Genomic DNA, 20,533 nt, shown 5'->3' on the forward strand with positions numbered 1-20,533 from the left:
CACCTACATCTTCTGAAAAATGAGGTTTACCCACTCTGTTTTTGGTACTTATGATAAATATAGTCGGTTTAGGGATTATAATAAATAAATAGATAAGGTTTCTAACGGGCATTTTCAACAGTAAGGCCACAGCCCTTATAGGCTCCCTTCACTGTATGATGAAGAAGTTGCCTTTGAAGGCGATTCAGGGTCTACACATGAGACCCCTACCCTGGAAGTTAATACTTCGGTTGTTCTTTTGTTCTTTTTGTAAGTTTATTTATTTATATGGTTTGTGTTCAGTGTTAACTAAGGTGACTGGGGAGACTATAAAACGGTGTACAATAAACACAATGTCTATAATTTAGATGAATAGCAGATTAATGAAACTGATATCTATAAACATTAATGGCTTGCATTATCCAGTGAAAAGGTGGAAAGCCTTATCCAAATTTAAAAAAGATAAGGCCCAAATTGTTTTAATGCAGGAAACACATTTAACTGATAATGAACACGCAAAATTAAACAGGCTGGGCTTTAAACATGTCTTTTGTTCTTCCCACAGTTCGGGGAGGCGAAGGGGGGTGGCGATTTTGTTATCGGGAGCTCTAAATTATGAACATATTTCGGAATATAAAGACAAAGAAGGTAGATATATAATGATTACGGGTAAGATTGATAGTTATATGATCAGTCTCTCATATGATCAGTGTTTACATTCCTCCAGGTAGCGACTGGTCCGTGTATAAACATATTTTAGAATTAGCATCAACAAGAAGTCAAAGAATTTTTATATGTGGTGGTGACTTCAATATCACATTAAATGCTAAATTGGATTCCTCTAAGGGAAAAGGAGATTTGAGAAATATTGGAAAAAGGATGACACATCTAATAGATGATTTAGGTCTAGTGGATGTATGGAGAGATTTTCATCCAACAGATAATGAATACACTCACTTCTCATATCCACACAACGTTTACTCTAGATTAGATTATATCTTTATGTTTAAGAATGAGTTATTTAGACTCAATAATTGTGAAATAGGTCCATGTATTATTTCAGATCACAACCCGGTTTATGTTGAGGTGTGTTTAAACAAGAAATTTATATCTACCATATGGAGGTTGAACTCAAATATTCTAAATTATCCAAATATTAAAGAGAATTTGAAAAAAGAGATAGAGAATTATTTAGTTTAATGATAATGAAGAGGTGACACCAGGAATACTTTGGGACGGAATGAAGGCAGTGATTAGAGGGAAAATAATTAGTATTTCCTCCTTTCTGAAAAAAGCGAAAGGGCAAAAACTTCAGAAATTAGAAAATAAATTATTAGAGTTGCAACATCAACATTCTAGGACTCTGAAAGACGAGATCAAATCTGATATAATAAAATTGAAAAAAGAAATAGATGACTTACACACGATGGACATACAGAAAAATATGCTTTTTACCAAACAACAACACTGTGAAGTAGGGGGGAAATCACTAAAACTTCTTTCGTATAAGCTTAGAAAACAACAAGCGGAAAGGACTATACACAAAATAAAGAACCCTTTGAATGGTCAAATAGAAACAGATCAGGGGAGGATTCAACAATGCTTTCAAAATTATTATAAGACATTATACTCTCAACCACAGGTAGATAACAATCATGATATTAATACATTCCTGTCTGAATTAGAACTACCAACGGTGACAGAGGAACAAAACATAATGCTACTATCCAAAATAACTAAAGAAGAAATACATTCAGCAATTAAAAGATTAAAGGGAGGAAAAGTAGCAGGGGCAGATGGATTTGGCCCAGAATGGTATAAAATAATGCAAGATTATTTAACTCCTACTTTGCTGAAAACATTTAATTGGGTAATGGAAAAGGAAATTATCCCTCCCTCATGGAGGGAAGCAATAATCTCTATCATTCCAAAAGAAGGAAAGGATCAACTAGAATGCAGTAATTATCACCCCATTAGTGTATTAAATATTGATTATAAATTGTTCACCTCCATTATTGCAAAGAGACTAGAAACTATCCTGCCTGAGTTAATACATAATGATCAAACAGGCTTCATAAAACATAGACAGACTCAAGATAATATTAGGAAAGTTTTACATATAATGAGGCATGTGGATAAACAAAAATTAGAGACCCTAATGTTAAGCTTGGATGCGGAAAAAGCTTTTGATTCTGTGAGGTGGTCCTTCTTATATAAAGTGCTTGAGAGTTTTGGTTTTGATAAATCTATTATCGACATTATTTCAGGGTTATACAACAGACCGACAGCTAAGATCAAAATTAACGGAGACCTCACTGAATCATTCACATTGGAAAGGGGGACACGACAGGGTTGTTGCATTTCACCACTCCTCTTCGCCTTGTTTATAGAACCATTAAGTCAATGGATTAGACAGAGGCATGACATAACTGGAGTAAGGATGACAGGAGGGGAACAAAAATTGGCACTTTTTGCAGACGACCTATTATTAATTATATCTAACCCTACACGGACTCTTCCTAAAATCATGAATTTACTATCAGAATACAGCTCCTTTTCTGGATATAAGGTTAACGTAAACAAAACGCAGGTGCTAACTCTAAATTATGATCCTCCAATTGAAATCAGGGATTGTTATAAATGGAAATGGGAAGCAGACAATATAATTTATCTAGGGGTGGTAATACACCGTGACTTCATTAAAATGTTTGATGCAAATTATGGTCCCCTAAATGTATCCATAAAATCAGACATACAAAGATGGAATGCCATATCTTTTTTAGACCTACACTCTAGGATTGAATCAATAAGACTAAATATTCTTCCTCGAATGTTGTTTTTATTTCAGTCTTTACCAATTTCCATACCCCAAAAGCAATTTGTTGAATGGGATAGGCTGTTGTCAAAATACATTTGGAAAGGGAAAAAAGCTAGAATCAGATATAAAACATTACAATTAAAGAAAGATAAAGGAGGTCGAGGCCTTCCATGTTTAAGAGAATACTTTTGTGCAGCCCAACTGAGACCATTAATATGTTTGTGCTGTCCAGATTACACGGCTGGTTGGAAAGACGTGGAGGGGACAACTTTTAAAGCAATACCAATTAAAGCCTTAATAGCTGACACAAAATTGCAAAATAAATTACATTTGGCAAATGAACCCATAACACAGGTAATGATATCTGCGTGGAATGAGGCATTTAGAATTTGTGGTTTGGAAAATGCCTCTAAAGTTTTGAGGTGGTGTGCATACGACTCAGACTTTACCCCAAATCAATATGACGTTAGATTCAACAACTGGATTAAAAAAGACCTAACTAATTATTATTCATTTGTCCATAAGGGGGCACTCCAAAGTTTTGAAACCTTGAAAAGAAAATATGATCTAAGCTCAGACGACTTCTTTAGATATCTACAGGTCAGAAATTATTTTAATCAGGATCTAAAAGTGAATTTAAAAGACCTAGGATTTGTGGAAACATTTATAAAAATAACAAAAACAGAAGTGCACAATAAAATCATTTCCAGATTGTACAACAGCATCCTGACATGTAAAAAAGAGAACACTATTTATGTTAAAAGGAAGTGGGGAAAAAAGTAACCTGACAATTACAGAGGAAAGTTGGGATCACATATGTGAGATACAGTGGAAAACAACGAGATCAAATGTTTGGCATGAATTTTGTTGGAAAAGCATAATGAAGTACTTTATTACTCCGGTTCAGAAAAGGTATCAGGGAATGGGTGATACTTTTTGGAGATGTGGGGGCGAAGGGGCAAACCATTTCCATATTTTTTGGGACTGTCAAGATATCCGCCAATATTGGTCTCATATTCATGATCATATACAGAATGTCTTTTCATTTGTCTTTCCTTTAACATTTGAAAACATGTTTCTTGGTAATGTATCAGGGGACAATCTGAATCTGAATGATAAAAAACTGTTGTACATCTTACTGGCAGCAAGTAAAAAAGCGCTCACGAGGAGATGGCTCAAACCTGAATCGCCAACAACCAAAGATTGGATAAATGTTGTACAAGAGATCTACACAAATGAAAAACTGTTTTTCTCTTTAAAAGTACAGAGAGATATCTTCTTTAAAATTTGGTTCAAATGGACGGAATATGTCAAGCCAGTTAGATCTGTTTAAATAAAGCTGGCTTTGAATAGTACGCCAATTTGTACAATCATGTCATGGATATACTTAACATGAGGTCTCCCCATCAATCAAGTTCGAAAATGTGTTTGTTTGTTTTGTTTTTTTCTCCCAGTTAAAAGTTAAAAATATAAAAGTAAATGCAAGTAAATTCTCATGTTATTGTAATATCATGTGTTTTCTCAATAAAAGTGTTAAAAAAAAAAGATCCAGGACAGGGCTATAACTGTCAGATTCCTTGTGTCAAGCCACTCATGAGCCAGAGACAACACCAGAAGTGTCTTACCTGGGCCAAGGAGAAAAAGGACTGGACTGTTGCTCAGTTGTCCGAAGTCTTGCTTTCAGAAAGTAAATTTTAATTTGGAAATCAAAGTCCCAGAGTCTAGAGGAATAGTGGAGAGGCACACAATCCAAGCAGCTTGAGGTCTAGTGTGAAGTTTCCACGATCAGTGATAGCTTGGGGAGCCACGTCATTTGCTGTGTTATATCATGTCCAAAGTCAGTGCAGCACTATACCAGGACATTTTAGAACACTTCATGCTTCCCACAGCTGACAAGCTTTATTGAGATGTAGATTTTTCATTGTCTAGCAGGACTATACACCTGTCCACACTGCCAAAATTATGCCAAACATGATCGAAAGGTGAAAATACCATTGGTTGTTGACATGATGTACACTCGGTCGTGTTTTTTAAATGGATAAATTTGAAATGAGTATGAGGAAAAAAAATCAAAATGACAATACAATACATGCTGATACAATTTTGTACAATACTATTTGTATTTGTTATTTTTTGGCATATTGTGACAATTTTATAATGTTACTTATTGATTGCTGTGTAAATGTACATGAAACAAATACTTCTAAGCTACATTTACAAGTTGTTAAAATTTGATTTAGATTGTTAATATAATAAGGATTCTGCCCCCAGCCCCCCCACCAGTTCAGAATTTGAACTTCATAAATTTCATATATATTGCATAATAAGTTGTCAGATGACCTTATTTACTTATTTTAGTGCAAAAATGATTGTCAGTAATGGCTGAAAAGATTAAAATAAACTACAATATTTGAGTATGTACCTATCTGAATTGTTAAAGACTACTGGGGTAATATACATGCAAAAGATGTATTATTATTATTTCTGCTTTGCGCACATGTGATACTTTATAAGTGAACTGTTAAGAAGATAATATAATTTATGGAGATAATCCTTGAGGTGATAAAAGTTTGTCTACATTAACCTTATTGCCCAAACCTACATGACAGCTTTAACCTTTCACCCTTCAAACCAATAGCATGTGAGAAGTTCTGATGGTATCTACAAATGAACAGCACCTGCAATATGGCTAACTGTTTAAGGTGATTTACGTTTGGCCCAGGTTCAGTAACTATACTCTTTTAGCTACTTGATTCTCCCATGCACCACTAGCCTGAAATTTACTCGGGACAGTTCTGGGAAGTTCAGTGAGTGTAACAAGTTAAAATGCAGAGTCCTGTATTTCAGGGCGGTATGAGTTTTGCAACTTGGGATGTCTGAGATGGTAAGATGTGATGGGTTTCAGCACAGCCTGATTAGCAAGGGAGGCTTCTCCAAGACTTGGGTTGTTCACTTTGCTTTCATGTTGAAACCTCACATTCTCCCCAATTGGCAGCTGTGCAAATCCTTAACAGGACCCTCCAAATTCTGTGGTCTCAGTCTGAAAACAGGAACCCAAGGTACCTGACTCTCCACTAAATACAGAGTAGCTAACTACCGATTAGCTAATTTGTGCTTTCCTTGCAGACCAAGGTTACAAATCAGTACATCGTTTGTATTATCAGTGACCAAGGGGAAGTAAAAAAACCCTCTGATTGCCTGTTCACCTCATTCTTCCTTCCAGCTCTACTTCCTGCTAGCTGATATGCAGCTTTGAAGTTCTTGCTTCATTTGCTTTACATACCACAGATATGACTTATAGGAGGACCCATCACTTGATACCCTCAAACTCAAATTCATGGGCAACCGGGCTTCAAGCCCAAACGTCAGACTACATGGAGAGTAACCAGTCAACTCATTCAATGTGCAGTTATATGTGTGAACCAAGTAACTAATAATTGGAGAGCTCACCTGCTCTTCTCCTTAGGATCCAAGCTTCCCAACATTTCTAATGCTTTTCCGCTGCAAGGGTCCGGCTCTACATGACTCGACATGGCTCAGCATGCTGAAAGCTTTTTGCTTTTCCACTGGCACATTATTATACTAATAAACAGATATAGCTATATTCATAACACTTTATAAAGTATGAGTGTGTTCATTTATAAAGGCAGGCTGCACTACAATATCCAGTCATAAGAGCAAGGCAAAGCATTATGGCATTAAGCAATATTATTATACAGGCATATAGCAGACAATATAAGGTATTATGTATGCCATAAATTGCATTATAAATGCATATATAATGCATTATGTGTAGTGGATTCATAGGAAGTGTTACTGATTTTGAGCCTAACTGTGCCTTTATTCAGATCATCAACATTTGCATTGTTTTGGTGTTGTTTTTTCCCAGTTTCTCATAAATCTCCTTTATAACTGGATGAATGGACATTGGACTGGATGAATGGACAATGCCCCTTTGATTTTGCAGGATTCTAACAGCCTCTTCACAACAGATGTGTTTGTCCTTGCTATAAAGAAAAACTATTCTTTGACAGCTGGGTCTGGACACACAAGCACCAGATTTCCTACAATCGGTTACTCCAAATACATCAAGCTGAGTTTCAAGCCGAGATAGCCATCATTGGGATTTTGCGCTGCGCTCGGCCCCATATGTTTATATATTCAATTTGTGTCAGCAAAATGTGCTTAAAGTACTTGTCATAAAAGGAGCGGTAAAGTAGAGAGACTTGAGATTCGCTATCTAGTAGAACCTTTGCATACCTCTACGGAGACAACAGAACTAGGTCCAACAAGACCTTTGGGTAGTCCAGCCTTCTCTTCAGACAGATGAGGCTGTGTGGAACATGTGTTCACTGGGACATCCAACTGAGTCCTGAGAGTTTCCCAATGGTCATTTCGGCTTCAGTAGGCGCTGGTTTACTTTCTGGAGGTTCTCAGGGCTTTGGCATTCACAATGAAAATGTTCTCATCACACAGAAAGCAGATAACATCAGCATGGTATGGGTGTTTATTTTCCCTACATTTAATCTGCACAGCAGCAGTACCCTCCATGTTCTTCTTTAGGTGTGCCTGAGGTGGTTGACTACTGGTTGAAGGTGCAGCCATCAACAACCATGTCTCTTAACTCGTTTACTTCCTGAGACTATCATTGATTTGTTCTTTTTCATGAAGTGGCTGTAGGCAATCGCCACAGCACACTGAGCCTGGGGATTTCCAGTACAGTTGTTGGGGCTACAGCTGTAGTGACTCTGTTCTTTGTGGATTGATTGTGCTATAAGCAACCCTTCTACTCATACTTTTTGAAGTAGCTGAGTGACACTACTGGGTGGCCTGAGCTTGTAAGTCATTTTAATGTGGAGAGGAACAAGGTCATGGGGCAAAGCTCCTCTTACAACTTGTTTAATTCAAACATGGTTCATTTCACACAACTCCACCTTTCTGATACATAACGTGTAGCAATTTATATAATGTAAGCAGGTAGGTAATTTCCCATTTTCTTCCCAAAAGTATTACGGAACCCCATTAAAAACTTTCAAATAATCACGGTGGCATAGGGACTGCAGACTCTAAAGAATCTGAAAATATCTGCTGCTGGCCCTTTGAGACTCTGCCATTCTTCCAAAACATGAGTTGTTTTTTCTGCCCAAGCCTCATATTCTTCCTCTCCAACAGGAGTGGGTTTCACACCAGAGAACACTAGTAGCTTCCTGTAGCTCTACATCTCATTTGGACCAACATGGCAGTGAGGATATGGTTTGACAAGTTATGTGTTTAGATCAGGAGGGGCAGTCGGGGGTGAAACATGACAGATGAGAACTTTTACATACGCTAAAGTCTTGCCCTTACGTTCTAAGAATGCAATTATTAATTTTGCATGAAAGTCTACTTCTTTGTAGCTGGTGCGTGTTCCAGCACATTTTCTATGCCACTGACTACCCAAGGACTCCACTCATTTTTAAAACCAGTCTTTTCTAGGACACTAGCCAAAGAAATCTCAGTTGTAGTCTTTATCAGAATAAACTTGCTTCTACCTGTGTACTATGTGTACTAAATTTATATCTTATATGCATCCAGTACCTGGTAAATTACCTCATCATATGTTTCTGGGAACTCCCCACTAAGCACCACTGCATATTTATCATCAACATTTGTTTCCTGACACTACCTAAGTTTTTCAGACTCCATCTTAAATCAGCAATGTAACAGTACAAAAATGAATCTGTTTTCTACCCCAACAGTAAGAAAAGCTCAAAAGAATTTTTTTTAGGAAAATTAGGAAAATATGTGAATGTTTATCCTGGACGAGCCCCCACATGTAGCCCTCCCACAGGAAATTGGATAACTAAGATGACCAGTTAATTTTCTTTTAAAACAATTCTCCCCCAGGTTGAAGCAAACAAGTGCTTGTTATGAATCATTTGTAGACCATCAATTGGTTCTAAACGTCCATTCTTACAAATCAGTCTCTGGGGCTAACAGAGTTAGCAAACAAGCTAACAGGCTATTCACAGGGAAAACACTTCCAAACTAAATCAAAATTGTTTACACAGAATTTGGGCTTCTCCCTCGTGGTGCTGCAACTGAATGTCCATTGAACTGTGAGGATTTTAAGTCTTTTAGTCCTTATTCATCAAAAATACCTCTCAAAAAACTATTATTATAACTATTATTCTTGTTCACCCAGTATTTTCTCATTACTTTCCAATTTAAACGAACGAACACTTGAACTCAACTTTTAACCCAGTCTTGTTTTTCTTATTTAAACAACATAATATTATATTTTTAATCTTTTTTCCCTTGAGCACTAAAATATTATAAGGGCTACATACAAAATTACAGACACTAAAATGTACATAATATGGACACAAATACTGGGACAAGTATTAAACCTACAGGAGATTTTATGTATTCATTCTAATCCACAGGCAGTAATATGGAGTTGCTTTCCACTTTGTAGTTATAACAACAAGTTAGATATGCACATGCACACACAGTTCCTGTTTAGTCTCCTACCTTGCTTAATTCCTGTATGTTTAAGCCATGAGCTGTGATGTTGAGTTAATTTTCTCCATTATAATTTCTGAGTCCAATGCTAAAGCTCTCCCTACAACATCTGCTCAGCAAATTAAGAGATTCTAATACAAAATGAATCAAAATTACATTGATATTAGCCAGTTAATCATGCATATTATATTACATGCATCACCCTCCAAAACATACTGGCATTTTAACTTTATCATGGTAATTAATTTTTTAAATACATTTAAAATAAATATAATTTTTTTTTTATTTATTGATACATTTGTTATAAATTGTGAAATATTTTTTTCTCAATAGACAGTATTAACATAATAGTCCCACTATGTTGATCTTACATTAATTCTTTATTTTACATTTAATAATTTAAAGTTAAAAGCTGTAAGCTTAAGAAGGGACAATGTGATTAATAATGATTAATCAATGCAAATTGTGATGAATTCGTTTTTAATTGATTGACAACCCTAATAATAAATAAATATATGCTAATGGGTTACTCATGAGATGATCATGCTGATACTTAAACATTGGATCCAATCTTTTACCACAAATTTTACAACTACAACATATAGTCAACATGCTTGTCAAAACATCTAAATTTAAAGTCATATTTATGTCATATTTTCAACCACAATCTCGTCTAATTTTTTTTATACTGAAAACTAGTTATGTTCACAACTGGACCCAACCAAAAAAATATGGCACGTCAATGACTTGAAACCTTGTCCACTGGTATTAGTACCTCACACTATTCAGATGCAAAAACAAGACTGGGTGATGTCATTGCACATGTCGCAAGTCAAAGCAACAAAATGCAGTTTGCATCCATCCAGAAGTGCCTAGTAGTAAAAATATTAGAATATAAATATGTATATTACAAATGTACAGTAAATTGTTTGGGTATGGTGTGAATAAATGTAAGTATGTGCAGGTTATGAATGTGCAGACCATGAACAGGTTATAAATATGAATGTGAAAGTTGTGATGGAATTTATTTATTGAAATGATTCATAATCAATATAGATATTTTTAATCAGCAATGACCATGCATGCTTGTGTAACAAATTGTTTTATTCCTAATTCTCTGTGTGAAACAGCAGATTTATGTGTGTGTGTTTCAAATAACAGCATATCGACACCTTCCGTTCAATCAACTCCTCAACTCAGGGATAAAGAGCGTTGGGTTAGTTCATGGCCTGGAGTTTGGGGCTCTATGTTCGCTAGTTTACGTAGCATATTCTTCATGATTTTGCCTATTCTCATACTGCTGGTGTTTATGCTTTGCTGTGGACCATTGCTGTGTAATTGTATTGTCAAAACTTTGTCTCATCGTGTACAAGCGAGATACCAGCTCCTGCAGATCACAAAGGACTCTAAACCTGATGAAGTAGATAAAGACCTGGGGCTGGAACATTTGTTTGATGAAGATAATCTGTAAAAATGATTGATTAAGAATCAAAGGGGGGAAATGTGATGGAATTTGTTTATTGAAATGATTCATAATCAGTATAGATATTTTTAATCAGCAATGACCATGCATGCTTGTGTAACTGAAATTGTTTTATTCCTAATTCTCTGTGCGAATCAGCAGACTTATGTGTGTGTGTTTCAAATAACAGCATATCGACACTTTCCGTTCAATCAACTCCTTTTGTCTCCAGACCAGAGAGGAGGCTGAATAGAGGTGGTGCACAGAGCACGTCTGGAAAGGTGTTAGAAATAAAAAAAAGAGAGTAAAAACAAATGGTAAAAGACTTGGAGTCACTTTGGTCACTAAATCAAGTAAGAGAACAAGATGGGATCCCAATTAAGAAAAAAATATATTTTAACCCAAATATTTTCACACTGCGGCTCTTTTTAGTCAGATGAGCCAGGATTGTGGCACTGATAGTGTAACATATGTCCCATTGTGGATAAAATATTTCGGATTCCCGGCTACTGGGAACCTCAGTGTGAAATATTTAAGTAAGTTTACAGGGTGAAATAACCATCAGTGAGTGTGTCCCTTTTCCAGCCGATTCTGACCTCGATGCTGCCTCGCCAAAAAGAACCGCACCAGAGAACAACCAAGCTGCAGCAGTACCCGAGCAAGTGGCAGTGCAACCACCTCCAACCACCAGAGCACCAGGCCTCAGTGGACCCGCATGTAGCACCCGGCCCCTATGTCAATCTGCAGCGGGAAATCGAAGTAGTGAGGTGGCTGGCCCAGAAGAACCCGTTAGTACATTGATACTGGACTGAAAAGGACATAATAGAAGCTACCTCTGATCTGTCCGACCCCCTACAGCTAGGAGGACGGAAGTTCAGGGAAGAATTTGAGGATTTTTGCAAGTCATGTCGCCCGACAGAGAACGAAATAAGGCAAAAAAGAAAGAGAAAAAAAAAGCGGGCAGACACTTTGGTTCAAGCAAGTTGATGATGGTAAAAGCAAGTCGACGACGGAAAACGGCAAGTTGACGATGGTACAAGCAAGTTGTGACCCCCCCCCCCCCACCAACATTTCATGTGAAAGAGGCCGAGGAAGAAGACAAGGGTGGGGTCGAGGGCAAAGCAGAAGAAGATGATTTGCAGGCAATGGGCCAGCTTTCCAGCCAAACGTGTTTCAGAGAGATATATGGGTGAATCGGTGCTACAATTGTTGCAAACAGGGACATTTTGTCAGAAACTGCCCGGAGCAATATGCTCAGGAGGAAGAAAAGCCAGAAACAGCATGCTGCGAGAAGTGGCGGGCGGCGAGCCAGGGCACGGTGAGACGGGACCCACTGACAAAGCAAAAAGGGAAGTACTCTCTTCTTCTCCTTATTTTTCATTAGTGCAACAACTCACAACATGCTAATTGAGTATGCCCGAAATAAAACTTTGGATTTTCTGGTAGATAGGGGGGCGGGCGGGCCACTCAGTAATTAGGACAAGCTGAAATTTCTTAGTGATAAATTTTTTTTTACCAATACACAATAATTATTAGGATTTCCATGAACTCAAAACTTAAGTTAACTGCCTGACTAGATAATTGCTATAAATCTGCAGATCAGATAATGTTATAGAAACCAATGATAAAAAAAATAATAAATAAAGGGGATTTTATTGATAGGCTATGTGAAGTATTTATTATGGAAAAATATAAGAAATGCTTCTATTCTATGTGTAGATGGGCTGATCTGAAATATGTGATTTCAAGGGATTACCTAAGACTGAATGGAATCCCCCAGAACTCTGGTGTATATATATATATATATATATATATATATAGTATGATGTATAGCTATATTTATGTAGACTGTATGCAAACATGTCTCTATAAAAAAAAAACAAACAAAAAAAAAAAACCTATTTTGCCACATAGAGGCTACTGCTTGACAAAAAGCAGGATTCATTTGACAAAATGATTCGGTTGAATCATTGGTTTGATTCAGATTGAATCACTGAGTTGATCAATTGAGGTGACACGCTCTCCTGCGACATCTGGCAACCCGTTTGGCTGTTTCTGTACCCGTTTGGAAGCTGTTTTGATCGCTCTGGTTTTCCTGTTTACTCGTTTCCACTGTTATTTCTATATTTATATCTGTTTTTATAACCTACTAACCATCCATAGATCTATCTTTTAGATTGTCTCCGCAGGAATATTCATTATTACAGAGGCACTAAAACTGCCACCGGACCCTGGAGTAACGTTCTTGGTGTAAGTTACTAAAATCAACTAAAAGCGGTAAGCACCTGCAATTCCATGGCTACTACTGGCTGTTTTGCCTGCTCAGAGTGTGGCATGTTTAGTCTAACCCCCTTTTCCACCTCTAGCGATAAAGATAGTGGTTCTGTTTGTACTAAGTGTCAGCTAGTTAGCTCTCTGGTGGACAAAGTGGACCAGTTAGAAGTGTGCATCCGGAGCTTATTATTAAGGGATAAACAGCGAGATTCAGTGTTAGCAACTCCGGGTGCCTTAGGGAGAGTTAGCACCCCCACGACTCCGGCGTTAGAGCCCTCACAGCGGCTCCATACCAATGCGGCGTGGCGACGAAGCTTACAGCAGACTTTGGGCGTTAAAATGCTGGATGTCCAAGTGGTGTTCCGAAAATCAAGTGGGCTTTATAGACAATTGGTTACGTTTTGAGGGCAAGCCTGGTCTTATAGGTAGGGATGGTATCCACCCCACGCGGGAGGGTGCTGCCTTACTTTCTTGCAGCATAGCACATAGTCTTTTAGTTAGTCAGCAGAGTAGTGTAGATAGCTGCTGACAATCCAGAGCCGGGACCAGGCCGCAGACAGACAGGCTAAACCAACCGTCTGCGAACTGTCTTGAGGCGTCACCCAGGTTCAACCGTATTGAGACTGTGTCTTTCCCCCGAACTAAATGTAAAAGTAGAAAAACAAAATCAGCCTGTTTCAGCAACCTAATCAATATTAAATCATACACAACACCTAGCAGCACCTCAGAACTAAAATTTGGGTTACTCAACATAAGATCACTAAACTCAAAAGCACTCATCGTAAATGATATTATAAGTGATCATAAATTCAATGTTTTCTGTCTCACGGAAACATGGGTTAGACCAAATGAATATTTAACACAAAATGAAGCCACCCCCCTAGGCAATAATTATGCACATAGCCCAAGAATATCAGGCAAAGGAGGTGGAGTATGTGTAATTTACCAAAATACCCTAGAAATTAGAAACCCTTAGAAACCCTTAAACAATGTGACACCTTCTCTTCTTTTGAGGTACTCTCCACTATTATTATAAATCCGGTCACAAAAAAGGACGCATTTTTATTATGCAACATTTACAGACCACCAGGGCCTTACTTAGAATTTCTGAAAGAATTCAGCGATTTTGCTGCAAACCTAGCAGTTTGCAATCATAACGTTATAATTGTAGGAGGTTTCAATATCCATTTTGAGAAGGAAAGTGACCCACTAAAAAAGGCATTTACCTCAATCTTAGACTCTATTGGTATTACTCAAAATGTAACAGGGCCTACACACTACTGCAGCCACACTTTAGTCTTAGTTCTGACACTAGGTCTTAACATTGACAAAATTAATATCTTACCGCAATCCTTAGCAATCTCCGATCATTACTTAATTTCATATGAGCTACGTTTTAGCCATAATATATGTAAGAACCATCGCTATTCTACAAGGCGTATAATAAAACCATCTACCGCCCTACAATTTATAGAAAACCTACCAGAACTATCGACCCCAGTTCCAACTCCATCAGACCCAATGGACCTAGATGTACTAACTGATTACCTAGAAAATACCTGTCGATCTACTTTAGAAAAGGTAGCACCACTTAAACATAAAAGTATAAGACTGAAAAAGCTCGCACCATGGTATAATGATAAGACCCGTACTTTAAAACAAACATTACGAAAACTAGGGCGGAAATGGCGATCAACCAAGCTTGAAGTGTTCCATTCTGCTTGGAAGGACAGCCTTATAGAGTATAGAAATGCCCTCACTAAAGCTCGCTCAGCATATCTGGCCTCGCTGATCTCCAATAATAAAAACAATCCGAGAGCACTGTTTAGTGTGTTTTCTAGAATTACAAAAAAATCAAGCAGGTTCTGAACAACTAATTCCAGCAACTCTCACCAGTAAAGATTTTATGGACTTTTTTAATAATAAAATTGAGAATATTAGACAACAAACCCAAGCCACAGGATCAAATCCATCCTGGCTGCCACCCGATGTGAATGATATAAAACATAATATAACTGTAAAAGAAAGACTTGAAACCTTTTACCCACTCCCACAATTAGAACTAGAGAAGATTATTACCTCCGCAAACTGTACAACTTGCACACTTGATGCAATTCCCACAAAGTTGCTCAAAGAAGTACTACCAGCTATTATTGATCCTCTTTTAACTATAGTAAACTCATCCCTTAGTCTGGGCCATGTACCCAAAGCTTTTAAACTAGCAGTTATTAAACCTATGATCAAGAAACCAAACCTTGATGCTAGTACACTTGTACACTAGTACACATGGCAAATTTGAAATAGGCCTGTAATTACAGGCCTATTTCAAATTTGCCATTTCTGTCCAAGATCTTAGAAAGAGCTGTGGCCCAACAACTTAGTTCATATCTATATAAGAATCATATATATGAAAAATTCCAATCTGGATTCAGGCAACATCATAGTACAGAGACAGCTCTAGTCAAGACAACAAATGATCTTCTTCTTGCCTCTGATCAAGGCCACGTATCCCTGTTGGTGCTTCTTGACCTAAGTGCAGCCTTCGATACAATAGACCACAATAGTCTCATAGAAAGGTTAGAAAACATGGTTGGAATCACAGGGACAGCCCTATTATGGTTCAAATCTTACTTAACGGAACGTTATCAATTCGTAAAAGTAAACAATCTAAATTCAAATTATTCAAAAGTAAGATTTGGAATTCCACAAGGCTCTATTTTAGGACCATTATTATTTACATTATACATGTTACCGCTAGGCACAGTTATAAGAAACCATGACATTAACTTTCACTGTTACGCAGACGACACACAATTGTATATTTCAGCCAAGCCCGATGACAAACACAGATTAAAGAAAATAGAGGACTGTATAAAAGTCGTGAAAGGCTGGATGTTGCGTAACTTCTTCCTTCTAAACAGCAACAAAACAGAGGTCCTGCTTTTGGGTCCAAAAGTGGCAAGAAATAAATTATCAGATTTAATTTTAAATCTCGCTGACTTTCCAGTTAAACCTGGTTCAGCAGCAAAAAATCTTGGTGTCATAATTGACCCGGATTTATCATTTGATCAACACATAGGTAGTATCACTAGGACAGCTTTTTTACATCTTCGCAATATTGCTAAGATTAGAAATGCCTTATCCCTCCAGGACGCAGAAACATTAGTACATGCCTTTATTACTTCAAGGCTTGACTACTGTAACGCACTACTGTCAGGAAGCACCAGCAGCAATTTAAGAAAACTTCAACTAGTTCAAAATGCTGCAGCTAGGGTCCTCACTAAAACTAGAAAATTTGAACATATCAGCCCAGTTTTATCATCACTTCATTGGCTGCCTGTTAAATTCCGCATTGACTACAAAATTTTGTTATTAACATATAAAGCTCTACATGGGCTTGCTCCTGAATATCTTCAAGATACAATTTCCTATTATGAGCCTCCACGTTCATTCAGATCACAGAATACTGGATATTTAATTGTTCCCAGAATTCAGAAGGCCTCAGCTGGGGGAAGAGCCTTTTCTTATAAAGCCCCCCAACTCTGGAATGATCTTCCAGAAAATGTTCGGGACTCAGACACAGTCGCAATCTTCAAATGTAGGCTAAAAACTCATTTGTTTAGTTTATCATTTGGTAGCTAATGCTCCCCCATAGATAAAGGCGGCAGATCCGGGGGGTCCATGGACACAGGGAATTATAGTAAACTGAGACGCTGGTGCTGTCGTCCCGCCGCTTCTCGCGATCACTCAGGTTTGTTGACGGTGGAGCGGAGGGATACCAGTGTTTCAGGATGCTCCCGTGTCTGTGTGTCCTCCTGGTTCTCTCCTTTTAGTTAAAGCTGTCATAGTCAGATCTGCCGGAGTCATTAGCCACACTCTGGAAATTTTCATATTTTCTACTTTACAAACACAAAACAGTTCAAAACTAATTCCATCCCTTTACATCTTTCCGAATAAACGACTGCCCACCTGTCTGTCTGGACACTGATGGATGACTGTCGAGATCCTCCTCCACGCTTCAGACCAGCTGCCCACGCTCCAGCAACCACCAAGTGCCTTGAAGCTGTCCCTACACTGAAGTTCTCATGGACTACTAACTATCATCACCAGTAGATTGACCAGAGGAGGATGGGTCACCCCTTGTGAGCCTTGGTTCCCTTGTGAGGTTTCTTCCTCAGCTGGGGGAGTTTTTCCTTGCCACTGTCGCCCCTGGCTTGCTCACTTGAGGGTTTTACATTTGTTTTTTACATTTCATGTCAAATCTTAGTCTTACTGGAATTCTGTGAAGCTGCTTTGTGACAACATCAGTTGTGAAAAGCGCTATATAAATAAATTTGATTTGATTTGATTTGATTCACTCAAACCTTAAATTTGTTTCATTTAAGTTTATGATACTTTGTTTCAAATTTAAACTTGTTGAAATTGATTCATTAATTATTATTGGATTTGTTGAGTTTGGTGATGGTTTAATTGAGTTTCATTTTAATACTTGAGATTTAAAAATTATTATTTACAATGAGATTCATTTTATCTCCAGTTTGATTAATGGTTACTGGTTATTGATATGAATTGAGTCATTATTGATTTGAGCCAACCAATTTGCTTAATTTAAGATCTTATTTAACATGTTTTAGAACATGTGATAACTGAGAAATCAATATATCACATTTTGAAGAGTTTGTGCTATTAATACATTTTTTATCACCTTTATTAGATATGCATGTGTGTGAAACCCCATGAAACCTGACATGGCATGGGATAATTATAAACTCATGTAGCTAAACACACAGCTTTCACAGCTCCAGTCGCAGCCACAAAACTTCCTGTAACAGATCAAGAGAAACCCACTCTGCAGGCTATTCTATCCACTGCCACTGGAACAGAGCGAGCTCAGTAGTCCAAATCAGGGTGCATTAAGCAAAATAATGTATGGGTACACACTGCAACGAACAAACCATGTCTCCCAAAAACATACATGAAAGCATTAATTGCTATTGCTCATGAGAGATGTCACATGAGCAAAAGGGGGGAATAATGGATATGATAGCTAGACATTGGTATGCACCAGGACTCTCTACAAAATGTTTGTTCAGCATGCCTCACGTGTGCACAAAACGCACACAGGCACACACAACCCCTGTTGCAACACCCTGTAAGTCACCCCCCAGCGACAGAGCCATTCCAACATTGGCAGATTGATTTTGTGGAGCTGCCACCAGCAGAAGGGAAGTGGTTTCTCCTGGTCTGTGTATGCATGTTCAGTAAATGGGTTAAGTGCCTCCCTCTGGTCCTCTGGCAAAGCAGAACCAGACCACAGAAAAAACCTGGTCTTAGTGTCTTTGAGATAGTGTTTAGCAGGCCTGCCAACATGAGGTTAGGTCAACCTCCACTTAATAATCAGTTGTTTGACCCACTCTCTCACAGCGTACTGCGTCTCGAGGCTGCCTGTATCTAAGCAGGTGAAAGCAGTGCTGCTGCAACCAGCCAACCAGCCTTTCCATGACCACAAGCCAGGTGACTGGGTACTGATACGAGATGTCCGCAGACAAAGGTGGAACCAACTCAAGTGGACTGGACCACACCAGGTGCTCCTAGTGACCCACATGGCCGTGAAAGTGGAAGGACGTGGGACGTGGGTACACCATACTCACTGCAAAAAGGCTCCAACCTCACCTGAAGAAATAACAACTTAAGAGTGATAATAATGGTCAACCCCAAAGGATACCACACACTGCAGCTGACCCATTTGTTTTTGAAATATGCAGACACATATGACACAGTAAACAAAACTTGCCTCAATGGTGTTCATAGGAATGCTGCTGCTTTTCTTAGAGGGAAGCGAGGACAACCAGCTGATGTTCAGCTTAGAATAACCGACACCAGGGTTTTCCCAATTTGTTTCAGATGCTTTGATATAAAAAACAAAACAAAAAACCCACTGTCACAGATTTGGAAATGCAAAACGAGTGCATTGAATTGGAGGGGGGTAAAAAACTGTACCAGACTAACAGGTAATCAGACTAGTATCTGGCAAAGTGGTTTAGAGCCTAGTGAGAGATTCTGGAGAATTAACCACTTTTACACGGGACAGACCCATTTGGATACAAAAGAGAGTAAAAACAAATGGTAAAAGACTTGGAGTCATACTGGGAGCAGGATACATTGAAAGGTGATTGAAATGTAAAAGAGCATATTGATGGTAACTTCAAAAGGAGTTCCAGGTATAAGAGACGCTAGTTGAGAAACGGTCAGACAGAGAGGTAACAGTGTTGCACGCAGCATTCTCTCTCCGCTAATCAATTGTTCTTTTACTTGAAACCGACTCAGAGACTCAGCTTTCTTATTTCTGTCATAATTTTCCACCACAAGGTGTATAAACAGAGTATAATAAATAATATATAAGTGTGTACTTATGAACAATGTAGGTTATTTATACAGTATGTACAATAGTGGGCAATATATACAATAAGTTATAAGTCCATGTGTTATTAGGGTGTGTTAGGATACAGTTTGTCATTATTGTTTGGGTATCGGGAGGCAGAACTCAGGAGTGTGACAGCTGTGGGAAAGAAGCTGTTCCGGTATCTGGTGGTCTTAGTCCGAAGGCTCCTGTAGCGCCTCCCAGAGGGCAAAAGGGTGAAGAGAATCGACATGCCCATGATTAATCAGGCCGATTTTTGGCATTTTTTATAGAATCGGCATCGGCCGATATATTTTGTCACCTTACGGGCAAACATCATTGAGCACAAGTACAGGAGTACAAGCCTCCAACCTGCATTCACAACATGCTTTACAGGGCTCCTCACAAACTTGTTGCTCTGCCCCTCATGTCAAAACCATATAAAAAATGGAATGAGCAGAAGAAATAAAAGTGCAAAGGAAAAAAACTTTTTTGATGGGAACCAAGGCTGAGTTATTTTGAGACATACTCTCTGTGTAAATCAGGACAGCACCAGAGTGTACACAGGTACTCAATGCCAAGTTCTGTCTGTTGAATTTAGTACTCCGTAATGCGGAGCTGTGAATGAGAGCAGTGGAGAAGTATAACAGATATGCCTCCATGGATTGTCAGTTCCACTCGCGCAGAACACAGCCACAGAAACCACACAAGCATAGCATTTTACTGTTTTATTTCCTTGCTATTTTCATTAATTTTTTTATAAATCAGAACGTGGATAATGGGTCCCCTGTGCCATAGCACCTTCAAAATTCTAAACTGTGTGCGCGAACAGAACTGAACCGGTTCCATATTGAATGAGGATGCCTAGACACTCAACTGCGTTCTTGTAAGCGATGGCGTCACCGCTAGGTTAACTATATTTTGCATAGTAATACCTAACAAGCTTTGGTCAGAGTGCAATCATTGTGCAATATTGTTACTCCTGGAATGTCTCTCAGTCAATCACATTGCAGTATATTTATATTTCATCAGAAGCAATAAAATGCTCATGAGCTGTGACATCATGATAAATTTAAATCATAGTCACAATACAGAC

The 20,533-nt window shown here is 38.2% G+C and overlaps 1 protein-coding gene across 2 annotated transcripts in view; it reads right to left on the reverse strand.

Moving 5' to 3' along the window:
- The window catches only part of smyd4 (SET and MYND domain containing 4), a 92,023-nt gene that overhangs the window by 14,123 nt on the left and 57,367 nt on the right, over positions 1-20,533 (reverse strand). The window lies entirely within an intron of this gene.

This window comes from Hoplias malabaricus, chromosome 18 (assembly GCF_029633855.1).
Source record: "Hoplias malabaricus isolate fHopMal1 chromosome 18, fHopMal1.hap1, whole genome shotgun sequence".
In the NCBI taxonomy this organism is placed as follows: Eukaryota; Metazoa; Chordata; class Actinopteri; order Characiformes; family Erythrinidae; genus Hoplias; species Hoplias malabaricus.